We start from the raw sequence: 12,999 nt of genomic DNA, 5'->3' as shown, positions 1-12,999 counted from the left end.
GAAACAGCCCCCAAAGATTGCAGGAGGCTGGCGGCTCTGTGGTGGTTCTGCACAGTAATTCACGGGGTAAAATTTCCTCCGCGCACAAGCACAGAAGCAATGAATTTCTTCCCCCGAAAAATGATTTTCCTCATTCTTCCGAGAGACAGGATGTTCGCGGCTTAAAATAACCTGCCCGCGTAAATATTTCATACCACCCAGCACTCAGTGGCCAGCTGCAGAGATGTTCTAGATGTTCCCTCCCAATCCCGGCTTCCGATTTCCTGCGCCTTCCCATCGAGAAGAAAAGAAAAGTATGGCCACGCAAAACCGCTGTCATTCTCTCTGCCTTCCCCAGCATGCAACTGGACGGCACTCCAGGCCAGCGGAAAGGAGGTGCGGAGGCGGGTGTGGTTACGACTGTGCGGTGGGCTGGGAGGAACGTGCAGCTGCGTCTGCACAGAAGGAATCGTCGTACCTGACAGTGGGATGGCCCTGTAACGTGTGTGGCCTGGGAGAAGGTGGGGGGGGGGGGGGGGGGTTGTAGTAGGCTGCAGCCAATGTGACTCAAACTGGCTGCACTCCTGTCCTTTGTGCCTCATCTTTGAAGTGTCGCCTCTGCTGGCCATGACTGGCCTGAGGCCAATCTCTGATTGGCTTGCACAAGCACACACCTACGTGCACGCACATCTTTTATTTCTAAACAATTCTCTCACCTTATTTGGAGAGAAATAGCATAAAAATCAGAGGCTGTGGGATACACTGTATTTTGCATAGGGACAAGAATGGTGAGGGGCAGCACCATCAGGGGCAAACAGAAGCTGGGGCAACACTCAGGGGCAGAAAGGAGCTGGGGCAGGACTCAGGGGCAGAAAGGAGCTGGGGCAGGAATCTCGGGGGCAGATAGGAGCTGGGGCAGGAATCTCGGGGGCAGAAAGGAGCTGGGGCAGGAATCTCGGGGGCAGATAGGAGCTGGGGCAGGATTAGCAGGGGAAGAAATAAACTGATTACATTTTTCAGATTTTATGAAACAAATTTCTCATCATAGATGTCTTTTAATCATTTATTACACTGTGATAGTATAATAAACATAATCTGTGTGCGTGAAAAAAATCCAATTTTTCTAATTTTTGCAGGTTTTTGGAGGAAAGCCTTATGTAAAAATTTTGCATAGTCTGCCTTTTAATGTTTTTCCCGGGGAGGTTTGGACTGAAATGTCATACTGTAGTGCAGGACTCTACAAAGCATGCCCTCTCATGACATAACTTAGCCAATGGCATACATACTGTATGATCCCAATATTCAATTATTTCAACAGCAGATAGCAAATAAAAAGATAAACAAACTTCAGAAATTGATGCGATCAATATGAGTTTTATCGTGAAAAATGGCAACTGCTGCTGTTGGCGCTACTAAAAAGGCTTTGTGTGAGGTGAGTTGTTAGCGTTGGTCAGTGCATGGATTGGTGTTCCCAGAATTCCCTTTCAGCAAAACAATAGTGAACGGCCACTGCTCAGTTCTTTCCCAATGCCTCAGTCTAACTGCTACTGAAAACACTGAGCCTCTATTGGGGCTACAATAAAACAGTGATTTGGTTAAATATTCATTCAATAGAAAACCAAATGAGATTCATGTCCATCACACATTGTATTGTTAACACCTGTAAGTAGGGGACATTGTATGAGGCTAGGACACTGGCATTGTTCTCTGTGAGAATACACATAAAGAGTTTGCTTGGACAGACCAAGCCCTTATCTATAAACCCTCTAATTACCCTTTTTATATTTCATGACTTAACTGGGTTTCAGTTTCATGCATATTTGTGAGGTTTTTTCTTCAGGAGGGAAAGGTTGGGTTCCATTTGAAAAATACAGTTTGAACCCAGGGGTTACTAGGCTTGGACTAAATTAATGCCTGTACCTCATCAGACAATAACGAATACTATTAAACACAAATTATATCATTGGGAAGTTTTGATGATAAAGTATTAATACTCCCATGGTATTAAATCACTCTCTCTGCCATCACCGATGAAATATTTAGGAATTTAATCATTGAGTGCTAATTTACTGTTTTTAATGCAGCAGGTATTTTGAATGCTTTCCCTGGAGTGTTCCATTTACCTCGTTACCCAAATTGACTGCCTGCAGATAGTTACACACTCATCCAGTGGCTTCTGCGCCCCCTATTGCCAGCATGAAAAAGCGCTGCGCTCAGATAAATAAAGAGCCTTATGTAACTGGGTAACAGAAGACCCCTTGGCCTTTTCTGTCTGAGGAAAACACAGTTAATTGCCCTGTTACGGAATATGGCAAATTTGTCTGTGCATTCGTTCCACAACATCTGTCCAGGTTTGCAAAGATCCACTTACTGGCGCTGCAGGCAGACACAAAAGCAGATAAAGTTCAGCACAGGAGTCACCAGGTGATTCTACAGTAACTGCTAACAAAGAAGAACATTCGATTAATTGCTTTCCAAATTTGTTTTTGAATCCCGACTGCTGAGGCTCACCTGACTGTAAGGCGCATGCGTTTCTCATTCACATCCCATGTCACTTTCGTTTTTTTGTTTCTCTTCTGGATCCTTTACACAGCAGCTCCGAGAGGACACCACCGGCAGCCTGCTCTTGTCTGCAGCATGATGGCGGAAGCCATTTTAGTCTCCGGAGTCCCGTGTATCGGGTCCGGCTGTCTCAAGCGTCTCAAGTATGCTTTTGTTGTTTGGCCGACCAAGAAAGGGGGTATCAGCTATCCGGCTCCAGCTTTGCCCAGTGAAATACGCATGGCCCTCGCTCTATTCAAGAGGATGGAGTGATTTTAAATTCTCATCTCCACAGGTGAAAAAAATGGAAACTTTTACTCAATTCATACTAAGGGCACAAAGAAAAATAAACAGCTATGAGAGTACAAATAATTTTTGTACCTCTGCTAGAGGTGCTGGTAAGGGCGTACACAGCGAGGGGTGAACCTGCCAGGGTTCCGGAAGGGGCATTGTGGGACTGAATAGGGAATGAGGGAGGGGTCGGAGTGCTGGAGCGTTAAAACTGTTAAATATTAAAATCGAGGTCAGAGGAGCTGGTCTGTGGTGGGCTTCCAGTGCCCGGTCTGCCCTGCTAAACAGAAGGACAATGCAGGGTGCTGCTGCAGGGTTGTGCTGCAGGGTGCTGCTGCAGGGTGGTGCAGCAGGGTGGTGCTGCAGGGTGCTGCTGCAGGGTTGTGCTGCAGGGTTGTGCGGCAGGGTGCTGCTGCAGGGTTGTGCTGCAGGGTGGTGCTGCTGCAGGGTTGTGCTGCAGGGTGGTGCTGCAAGGTGCTGCTGCAGGGTGGTTTGGCAGGGTGGTGCTGCTGCAGGGTGGTGCAGCAGGGTGGTGCTGCAGGGTGGTTTGGCAGGGTAGTGCTGAAGGGTGGTGCAGCAGGGTGCTGTGGCAGGGTGCTGCTGCAGGGTGGTGCTGCTGCAGGGTGGTGCTGCAGGGTGCTGCTGCAGGGTGGTGCTGCAGAGTGGTTTGGCAGGGTGGTGCTGCAAGGTGCTGCTGCAGGGTGGTGCAGCAGGGTGGTGCTGCTGCAGGGTGGTGCTGCAGTGTGGTTTGGTAAAGTGGTTTGGCAGGGTGGTGCAGCAGGGTGGTTTGGTAAAGTGGTTTGGCAGGGTGGTGCTGCTGCAAGGTGCTGCTGCAGGGTGGTGCTGCAGGGTGGTGCTGCAAGGTGCTGCGGCAGGGTGGTGCTGCAGAGTGGTTTGGCAGGGTGGTGCTGCAGGGTGGTGCTGCAAGGTGCTGCGGCAGGGTGGTGCTGCAGAGTGGTTTGGCAGGGTGGTGCTGCTGCAGGGTGGTGCTGCAGGGTAGTGCTGCAGGGTGCTGCTGCAGGGTGGTGCAGCAGGGTGGTGCTGCAGGGTGCTGCTGCAGGGTTGTGCTGTAGGGTGGTTTGGCAGGGTGCTGCTGCAGGGTGGTGCTGCAGGGTGCTGCTGCAGGGTGGTTTGGCAGGGTGGTTTGGCAGGGTGCTGCTGCAGGGTGGTGCTGCAGGGTGCTGCTGCAGGGTGGTTTGGCAGGGTGGTTTGGCAGGGTGGTGCTGCAGGGTGGTGCTGCAGGGTGGTTTGGCAGGGTGGTGCTGCAGGGTTGTGCTGTAGGGTGGTTTGGCAGGGTGCTGCTGCAGGGTGGTTTGGCAGGGTGGTTTGGCAGGGTGGTGCTGCAGGGTGATTTGGCAGGGTGGTTTGGCAGGGTGGTGCTGCAGGGTGGTTTGGCAGGGTGGTGCTGCAGGATGCTGCTGCAGGATTGTGCTGTAGGGTGGTTTGGCAGGGTGCTGCTGCAGGGTGGTGCTGCAGGGTGGTTTGGCAGGGTGGTGCTGCAGGGTGGTGCTGCAGGGTGGTTTGGCAGGGTGCTGCTGCAGGGTGCTGCTGCAGGGTGGTTTGGCAGGGTGGTGCAGCACCTTGGTGAAGTCTTACCTGGTCCTACTGGAATGGGATTGATTTAATGCTATTGGTTTACTTCAGTTTTGGAATTTAACATAACGTTTTAACCTTTCTATGCTAACAATTATTACATTACATTACATTACATTACATTACATTACATTACATTACAGGCATTTAGCAGATGCTCTTATCCAGAGCGACGTACAACAAGTGCATTGGTTCATGATGTAGAGGTGCAAAAGAAACACTAGAGTGAAGTAAGGATCGTAGTGCCAGAAGTGACCACATCGATCAGGACTCCAACCCTGTAGATTAAGCTGTTCAGCAAGCAAGAATCCTACCAAGTACAAACTAGCACTGGAATCACATCTAATCACACCTAATGAGACAAAAACAATCCTGCCAGATACACTAACATAATCATATTATCCTAACTAGGTACAGTGAGCTAAACTATAGGCTAGGGAGGGGTGGGGAGAGGTGCAGCCTGAAGAGATGAGTCTTCAGTCTGCGTTTGAAGGTGGTGAGATTCTCTGCTGTTCTGACCGCCACAGGGAGGTCATTCCACCAGCGAGGGGCCAGAACAGACAGCAGACGGGAGCGGGAAGTACAGACGCGAAGAGGGAGAGGTGCCAAGCGTCCAGAGGTGGCAGAACGGAGAGGTCTGGCTGGTGTGTAGGGTCTGATGATCCTCTGGATGTACCCTGGTGCTGCCTGGTATGCAAGCACCAAGGTCTTAAATTTGATGCGAGCCGTAACAGGCAGCCAGTGGAGGTCAGTGAGCAGGGGGGTGACATGGGAATGTCTGGGGAGGTTGTAGACCAGACGTGCTGCAGCATTCTGGATGAGCTGCAGGGGTCTGATGGCAGATGCTGGCAGACCAGCCAGTAGTGAGTTGCAGTAGTCCAGGCGGGACAGGACCATCGCTTGAACCAGGAGCTGGGTTGCGTAGGTGGTGAGGAAGGGGCGGATTCTCCGGATGTTGTACAGGAAGAACCTGCACGTTCGACTCACCGCCGTGATGTTCTGGGAATTATACATAGAAGAAGACTGCAAAGGTTGCTATCTATCTTGGTAGACGTGGGTGTGCCTTGTGTAGCCTGCATAAATACAACTGTGTATCTTGCGAGGACACTAGTGTATAGGCAAGTGACTACGGTGCACAGATATCCTGAGTATATCTGTATGTTAGGACCTCAAAACTGCTAGGTGTGTAGTGATATAGAGTCAAAGAGGAATGCCAGGTTGAAGTGAATGCAGTTTATTATACAGTGTATTCAATAATAGCAATATACAGAGCTGTACTGCTAAAGTGAGTCGTGCAATGGCTATACCATTCCACCTTTCCCCTCATATCAAAGATCAAGGATCAAAGAAAAACCCAAATCAAAGAAAGAACCAGTCACAACAAAACAGCAGTAACATCAATGACCCTGCTTGCACCAATGACCTCTGAAGGCATTGATGAACTCTTTTAGCTAGCCTGTTAAACTTGAATTACCTACTGTTCGCTTTTGAATGGTCTTCCAAGATCTTTATTCAGCACCCACTGTACCACATCATCAGTGACACCAACTTGTTCCCCATGGCATCAGTTTCCAAAACACCAAACGTGATTATACTTTGTATGGAAAATGTAAGGTTGACATACTGCAACTACTTCAACTCAGTAGTTGTGGGAGCATTCAGCAAGCAGAATGGCAATAGCACTGTCTCTTTACCAAACCTTGATGACAATATGTTTTCCTTTGTGTCTGTCTGATAAGGGGCACATTTCTCTTAACCACCCAAAACTTTCATAAACTTAAGTATTGTGCCCTGTGCTTCATGATATGATTCTTGTCCTACTCAAACTGCCCATTAGGAACTGTTGTAAAATCATGTATAAATTCAATAAACAAATGTACTGAATCTCTACATTATGCTACATTAATGCCATACATGGACCATGGATTAAAGACTGCTGCAAATTGGTTTTATATATGGGATAAATGATTAGTGAAGAGTAGTATTTTCTCTTATAATTTCTTTTTAGCACAATGTTTTTCTGTGCTATGCTTCCCCAGTTTGGTTTCTGATCTGTCTCACACATATTGGAATTTGACCGGATCAGTGACCTCCATGATAAAATTATTCCCTTACTATGACCATAAATCAGGATTACTTGCCTGACCTTACAATCCCCTACATGACATATTGACCTTAAATGGATATTCTGGTCGGATAGACAGTATTGAAATCCATGCATCTGTACAGGTTTATGTGATACGTTTTTTCATTCCACTGTACCTTTTGAAATGCAATTTTCTAAATAGAGAATGAAGCGGATTTGTAATAGATTTGTATTGGATTTAATCCTTAATGTGCAAGCCAGGACATGGGAGGAAATAGATATTGTATTGATCATGCCTCCAAGGCAAGGTGACATTGCTAGGATTGAGCCTGGCTGTAGTGGAGGACCTGGCCTTTTAGTAACTACTACTGTTGCAGAACAATAGAATTAACCTTCGAGATCGCAGAGCAAACCCTAATTCAAAAACAGTACTTTTTCTTCTTGTGAAAAATGTATTTCTTCCTTGTAATGCTCATGCATTTTCAACAGGGGTGCACAAATCCACTATTGAGGGGGGCAGTGTGTATGCTGTTATCATTTTGTTTCTTTTCTTAGCGTATTTTAACAATTAAGTGTTAAATGTAAGTCAGTTATTGGCTAAAGAGTCAACACCTTGTTTCCAAGACCAAGATTAGCTGCTGTGTAAGTGGAATCCACAGGATTATCTGTAATATGTGTGAATTATTATTATTATTATTATTATTATTATTATTGTCTGGGTTCATGTATTTAAGGGTTCATGTATTTCAGATAACTGTTTGACCCTGGTCTAATGGCCATCCCGTTTAGACACATGAGTCTTAAAGTCATCATGCTAGAATCGTTTTTTTTTATGGTAAACTGGCCTGCCCACAAAAAATGTGGTCAAAAAACCATGCTACACCCCCTTTCAATACGCAGTGGCAATGCTTATCTCAGTCACAGACATGTTCTGGGTGCAGTATGTGGCAAGGAAAGAAATTCCAACTTTTAAAAAGTGTCCAACAGCGGAGGGATCAATGAAATACAGCTCAATATGGATTTCTGGTGTAAGTGTCCTTCAGCATCTGACCTGTGGAATCTTGCCTCTGGAAGCTTCTGGAGTCAGCTGGGCAGAAGACCTATTCTGGGTCCTCTCCATCAAAAATGGGCGGGGCCTCAGTCAGAGGCAGTGAAGGGATAATGGACTCCCTTAATCTAGTCCAGGCCACCTCTCAGTGTGGGCAGCAAACAATGACTAATCCTCTCGGTGCCTTCCACCTCCCCTCACCTTCCACAAGTGGATAGAGTTCCCCTTCTCCCATCCACACCACAGACCAGCACCTGGAGTCTGCCAAACAAAACTCCCAAGAGGACTATTCAAGAAGTCAATATGAATGGATGAGGTTTGCAGCTCACCCACCTGCTCCCCAGCCCATCCACCTGCTCACCCACCTGCTCCCCAGCCCATCCACCTGCTCACCCACCTGCTCCCCAGCCCATCCACCTGCTCACCCACCTGCTCCCCAGCCCATCCACCTGCTCACCCAGCTGCTCCCCAGCCCATCCACCTGCTCACCCACCTGCTCCCCAGCCCATCCACCTGCTCACCCACCTGCTCCCCAGCCCATCCACCTGCTCACCCGCCTGCTCCCCAGCCCATCCACCTGCTCACCCAGCTGCTCCCCAGCCCATCCACCTGCTCACCCACCTGCTCCCCAGCCCATCCACCTGCTCACCCACCTGCTCCCCAGCCCATCCACCTGCTCACCCGCCTGCTCCCCAGCCCATCCACCTGCTCACCCACCTGCTCCCCAGCCCATCCACCTGCTCACCCACCTGCTCCCCAGCCCATCCACCTGCTCACCCACCTGCTCCCCAGCCCATCCACCTGCTCACCCACCTGCTCCCCAGCCCATCCGCCAGCTCACCCACCTGCTCCCCAGTCCATCTGCTAGCTCACCCACCTGCTCCCCAGCCCATCCACCTGCTCCCCAGCTCACCCACCTGCTCCCCAGCCCATCCACCTGCTCCCCAGCTCACCCACCTGCTCCCCAGCCCATCCACCAGCTCACCCACCTGCTCCCCAGCCCACCCACCGGCTCCTCAGCCCACCCGCTAGCTCACCCACCTGCTCCCCAGCCCATCCACCTGCTCCCCAGCTCACCCACCTGCTCCCCAGCCCATCCACCTGCTCCCCAGCTCACCCACCTGCTCCCCAGCCCATCCACCAGCCCACCCACCAGCTCCCCAGCCCACCCACCAGCTCCCAAGCCTATCCACCAGCTCCCCAGCCCATCCACCTGCTCCCCAGCTCACCCGCCTGCTCCCCAGCCCATCCACCTGCTCCCCAGCTCACCCACCTGCTCCCCAGCCCATCCACCAGCTCACCCACCTGCTCCCCAGCCCACCCACCAACTCACCCACCTGCTCCCCAGCCCATCCACCTGCTCACCCACCTGCTCCCCAGCCCATCCACCTGCTCACCCGCCTGCTCCCCAGCCCATCCACCTGCTCACCCACCTGCTCCCCAGCCCATCCACCTGCTCACCCACCTGCTCCCCAGCCCATCTGCCAGCTCACCCACCTGCTCCCCAGCCCATCCACCTGCTCCCCAGCCCACCCACCTGCTCCCCAGCCCAGCCGCCAGCTCACCCACCTGCTCCCCACCTGCTAGAGGTGTCTAAATGTGAGCATTGAAAGGTCACATTAGGACCTACAGTTTACAGTAGGACCTACAGTATAGACCACATTAGGAACAGTGTGGTGCTGAGTGGCAAGGCAAGCTCCTGCTTCTCATCCACCCTCCCAGCATTGGACATAACTACAGGTTTCTTTTCTATCCCCCCGAGCTCCTTAACCACACAAGGTTCTGTTAGGTGCTTCCTGAGTATCCATAGTCGTGACATTGTATTTCGTCAAATCACTTAAATTTTCTGCAGATGCATCAAATTGAAATGTTTTTGCTTCAACAGTGGGGAGAACATTAAATGTTAAGGTTACAAGTGTCTGGTGAGTCTGAATAATCTGTGCTATACCCATATACCCATGACAAACTGAGGCTAATCTACTCCCGCTGTAATGCTATTACCCAATGCTCCGCTGAACATGGCATCAAACCCCAGCAGCCCTGTGTCTCTGTATGAGTATATCTCTCATTGTGGGTTAAGTGCCTTCGCTGCTCAGCGCCATGTTGTAATACCAGGAGAGGTCGTGCAGTGAGAGACTGCTGGAGCACGTGAGCGAGTGGGAGGGTGGTGCAGTCTGTAGGCCTGCCTTTAAATACTCCATGTGACTAACGGAATGGCGTAAGAAGATGACAAGCATAGAAAGCCCTTCCCTGTTACGTTCATAGACCGGTTACAGTTTCTGATTAGCTAAACGGTCCGGAATGACCAATCATAATTGTAGTTCAGTCCCGTCCTCCTTCAGTTTTGGACAGTGCAGTCCAGCACCCGCATCCTGCGTAATGGGTCCAACCAGTCACTGCTTGGTTTCACCCTGTAGTCGTTCAGTCATTAGCAGTGAGATGAACAGTCACTGCCTGGTTTCACCCTGTAGTCGTTCAGTCATTAGCAGTGAGATGAACAGTCACTGCCTGGTTTCACCCTGTAGTCGTTCAGTCATTAGCAGTGAGATGAACAGTCACTGCTTGGTTTCACCCTGCAGTCGTTCAGTCATTAGCAGTCACTGCAGCAGAGGGCTGCAGAACCACATCTGTGCATGACGACAGATCCCAGGTCTCCAGCTGTAAGGGGAGGTGACTGAGAGAGGAGGCGGGGAGCACCTCGCTCATTCAAACGCTCCCTTTGTGGATGACTGACTGACCAATGAGTCACACCACAGAGCCCCCAGCCATAGTTAACACTGGCATGGACAGGATTTAGTCCAGGCCGTAGTGGACACATCACTTTTCAAAGAATGAGGACCTCAACTAGGTATGCAACTTGATTGGTAGACCTGGGTCAGATGTGAATTTTAAATGCTTTCTTTCTTTAGATGCTGCTAAATTATAGAACACTCTTGGAGCCCCCTGAGACTTCTCAATAAAACATGCTTCCAACCAATATATTAAACACAATGATATGAGAGATGAATTTTGTTCTCAGTGAAAATGAAAATGTTTCTATTAACAGTAGCACTGTCTGCAGGGATTTCATTACCATCTAAAGGGTGTGTGTGTGTGCATGTGTTTGTCTGTGTGTGCATGTCTGTGTGTGTTTGTGTGTGTGTCAAATAATTCGTCAAACATGTCAAATAATTATTTTAAAAATACAATAGTATAACTTTACCACAGTTCAAAATTAAAATTCTATTCAAAAGTGGTGCAGGTGTCTTTCATTGAGGTGCAGCACCGTAGATGTCCAAAAAGCATTTGGTACAGATATCGCTTTGCTGTTCCCTGCTGTTCATTAAGAAATGATGTGTTTCTTTACAGCCATTTCAAACTTCAGGAGGTCTGCTATTCTGATTTCCTGTGAGTCTCCATGAAATTGGGAAATTAAAGAGATAAGACCTAAGTAAAAAAAATGCATTCTGGAAGAAAAATCTGAAATATATACATAAACACACACAGAGAATAGGGGTGGCAAGAAGGTTGTAGGTTCGAATCTCAGCTTGGGGCCTCTCTGTGTGGAGTTTGCATGTTCTCCCCGTGTACGCGTGGGTTTACTCCCACAGTCCAAAGACATGCAGGCAGGCTAATTAGAGACTCTAAATTGCCCATAGGTATGAGTGTGTCAGTGAATGGTGTGTGTGCCCTCCCATAGATTGGCAGCCTGTTCAGGATGTATTCCTACCTCTTGCCCAATGCACGTTGGAATAGGCTCCATATTCTATATATATTCTTTGAACAAAAATATATTTCTTAGAGTTTGCTATTTAGAGTTTCATTCTCTGATATTTAATAATAAAAGAAGGAATACTTCGACCTGGAATGGACATGAGATCATTAAATTAGCAAGTCAACCTTTCTTCCTCAGTATGCCCAGGCTCAGTGCTAGTCCACAGCTGATATGCGTAAAGCTTCCTGTCTCCTTCTGCGGGGTTATGCTCCTCAGCGGTCTCTAGGGGGCGTAAGATTATTAGAACAACGTTCCCTCATGGGAGCTTTGGACTGCATGTAGCATCCTTTGTGTGAAGTGAAATGATGATAACACCGTTAATATACTAGTGTAGCAGTATGACAGTGTCATTCCCATTTAAATAATCATTTACATTTCATTATTTTTATCATCACCATTATTATTATTATTATTATTTTATATTTGTAGTAAGCAGTAGAACTCCTAGTCTATGTCTCATAAGTTGCAGTTGTGGTAGTAGTAATGTCAAGACAGTTCACGCTTTATAATCTTAAATGTATAGTACAGTACATTTGGTTATTTTTTTTAAAAAATTCGTTGAGGTGAGAAACGAATCTTTAAAAAAGACAAGTAAAGTCACATGCCACAGCATTTCAAATATGCAATCCTTGTCCTTTCCTCATCTTTAGAGCAGCAGAATTAGTGGATGTGTTATCATAATTAACAAGCAGGCCGGAGACAAAATAACCTTTCACTCTGCTAGCGGGTCATTCAGGTTATTCATTGATTTGGGACAGAGGGCAGTTAGTTAACGATAAGTACTCGACACGTTCTCAATACACACCTCTCGTTGAAGACTATCGACTGAAGACTAAACATTCTCGGTTGTAATTAGACAGGCATTGTATGTGAAGTATAGGAAACGACAAAGCGCCCTCTGAAAATTCGAATAGAGAATTTCATTTGAATATGAAAAGCAGTTTAAGACAGTAGGCTACCTGGTCGTTGAAGCCAAACAGCCGGATGCTGCTGGAAATCGGGCGAATTGGCCGAATTAAACGTAATGATGATGTTGTTGCTATATCACAATCACATCTGTCCTCTTCCGCTGATTGCCCGGACAGTCGCTGCCCTGCCTTCTGTCAATTTCGTAAGCTGGTGATACCCTGCTTTTCAGTGTGCACCGTGACATTGCCACGGACGGGATCTAAAAACTTTCAAGGACAATACAAGCGAGTAGCCTATGTGATGGATATGCCACACTCCGTCGAGGTACCTCGTCGCCACCTCCCCTTGATTTAACCTGTGTTTTGTCGTTTTTTAACTACCGTGTGGTCAGCTGCGTCACTCTTAATACATTTATGTGTCAGTCCACCCTTCTTCCCTCGTGTATCTGTCACTGACCAGCTGTTGCACAGCAGCAGTGGGCTGGGAAGCTAAACAACCGAAAGCGGGTTTGTGCTTATTTATACGGTACATTGCACTATAGCCGTTCATGTGACATTTAGACGTGGTTTTGAATCTTTGACTTGTGGAAATATTTATGAAATCAGTGTATTGGCGCTGAAGTGAATGTGTAATGTGAAGTTGCATCCTCGTGTTGTTGTATCACTTGTAGTTTTAATTAAATTAAATTAATGAATCTATTTTGTGTTTAAGTGAAATGTTGACTCTTGAGATTTGTTGAGCTAATGCTCAATATCTGATTTAACAACTGCGTAGATACCGAAACAGGTTAATAAACAG

The sequence above is a fragment of the Anguilla anguilla genome, chromosome 11, assembly GCF_013347855.1.
Source record: "Anguilla anguilla isolate fAngAng1 chromosome 11, fAngAng1.pri, whole genome shotgun sequence".
NCBI lineage: Eukaryota > Metazoa > Chordata > Actinopteri > Anguilliformes > Anguillidae > Anguilla > Anguilla anguilla.
Note: the sequence above shows the minus strand (reverse complement) of the source record.